At 34.2% G+C, this 2,004-nt stretch overlaps 1 long non-coding RNA gene across 1 annotated transcript; it reads left to right on the forward strand.

Moving 5' to 3' along the window:
- The first annotated feature begins 363 nt into the window (after nucleotides 1-363).
- LOC122148210 lies at nucleotides 364-1,758 on the forward strand. Its single transcript, XR_006162191.1, has 3 exons — nucleotides 364-441; nucleotides 1,289-1,381; nucleotides 1,656-1,758. It is a non-coding gene; the product is annotated as an uncharacterized LOC122148210 (long non-coding RNA).
- Nucleotides 1,759-2,004: the final 246 nt, after the last annotated feature.

A 2,004-nucleotide genomic window follows, 5' to 3' on the forward strand; every position in this document is an offset into this window, starting at 1 on the left:
CATTTCAATGTCTACTTAACATATATAGTTCATGTAACGCAAAAATATAACTTACAAAGTGAACTTAAATGTATGCATAAATAAAATGAAAGAAAGTAGAGTCATGGGACAACTACTAGTACAATTATGTTAAATTAAGTAAATCTAGCAAAAATTTTAAGTATTTGACTGTGAGCCCATGTGATGTGCTGTTTCCTGCAAAGAGCCATTTTGTGAAGCACATGTGAAGACGAATGAGGGAAGGGGTAAGCTAACTTTTTTTAAAAACCAAGTATGATATCAGATTTTGGCGATTTTAACCATCAGTGAACCCCTGTTGTGGTGTGTGTGTGTGTGTGTGGTGTGTGTGTGGTGTGTTTGTGTGTGTGTGTGTGTGTGTGTGTCTTAGGGGGTGAAGAAACGCATTTCTGAAACGCAACGTGATGTAGATGCTGAAAAGAGGTAAGCTTACTTAATTTGTCTCTTAACGTATAACGTTTACCCGTTTTATTGCGTGATCGAACTTTTTAAACTGAATTTCTGAATGCCGCTTAGGAATAATGCTTCAGTATGAAAAACATTTGAGTTTGTACGTGTAAACCCATTCCAGGATAATAATAATAAGAAAGTTCGGTTCTCTATAAGTGGCAGTCCAGGTCAGGGCGCAGGTTAATTTTGAGGTTTTGGTTTATATTTATATTCTAAAAATATATGCTACATGTCAATATGTATGCATGATAATTAAGTAATGGTGACTCGATTCAGACACACGCAAATTTTTTTCTAAATGACAATGATTCCTCTGTCTAGTAAACCTTCAAAATTATGATCACAACTGTAAATTTAAACCTGCGTTCCCTCTGCCGCTGATCCGAAGAGAGCACCATTAACGGATAAGGTAGATAGAAAATGTGCATAGCGGTGGCTGTTCAGGACCAGGATTGAAAATCACTTTCTGTTTATCTAAAGAAAGTCATTAATCAGGTACAGTGTGAGGGTGAGTAAATGATGAAAACATTTTGGGTGGATCAGCTGATTGACTTCTGACTGACGTTCTCCAATTAGCTTTAAAACACTCTTGTCACCGTATAAATTTCAGATCATTGTTGTGGTGTATAGATTTTTTTATTTTCTCTTTCAAAATTTTTTTTTTTTTTTTTCAACTTCATTTTCCATCAGCAGTTTTCACTGTCATTATAGATGAGTTGGTCAAATAATGCCTTCATTCACAAACTCTATGGAGTCACTGTATAGTTGTGATTTTGTGTGTATGCATCATAACAAGCTGCATTTTGTTTTTACTTTTCAGACCAGCCCTGTGGAACAACATAGAGAAGTTGTAATTCTATGCTTAATTGTCTGCCTCTCTGAAAATCCTGAGAATCTCATCAAGCACCATCAGGTGAGCATCTGAAATTGATCCAAGTTACTCTCCAAACCTAAATAAACAACTTTTATAAAGACAGTTAAATTCAACCAACTTAGAAATAAAATGAATAGCTGTAAGTCACTTATTTTATTTTAAAATATAAATGTCTATTTCAAAATCTTATTTTTTTGTGTTATTTAATTGCAATGTATTTTTTTTGCACTAAGAAACAATCTGAAAAAAATATCAAGTGTTTGTTATAAGTAAATGCGTATTGCTTTTGTTTTTTTGTTTTATTTTTTTATAGGATACTCATGGGATGAAGGAGGAACTGGAACTGCTCACACTTAAAATCATCAAGAAAGGTGGCTCAACAGATGATCCATTACAGACTGGGATAGTGCTGGAAGGCATAGAGGTTGGAACTGCTCACACTTAGTGTTTTGCGAAGGCTTGTGTTTTTCTGCTTGGCACCTACATTTAAGCAATTAATCTGAGTTACCCAAAAAGTAGCTCAATGAACAATCAATGTTTGTCTGCAACTGTTTGATTACATTCTTGTTTTATTCTTAGGATGTTTTTTGGGTGTTCCAAAAGTAAATGTTAGAAAAATTGTTGCAAAGGGGGGAAAAAAAAGTGACCTATTGTGTCTTAAA

Source organism: Cyprinus carpio, chromosome A17, assembly GCF_018340385.1.
Source record: "Cyprinus carpio isolate SPL01 chromosome A17, ASM1834038v1, whole genome shotgun sequence".
Classification (NCBI taxonomy): Eukaryota; Metazoa; Chordata; class Actinopteri; order Cypriniformes; family Cyprinidae; genus Cyprinus; species Cyprinus carpio.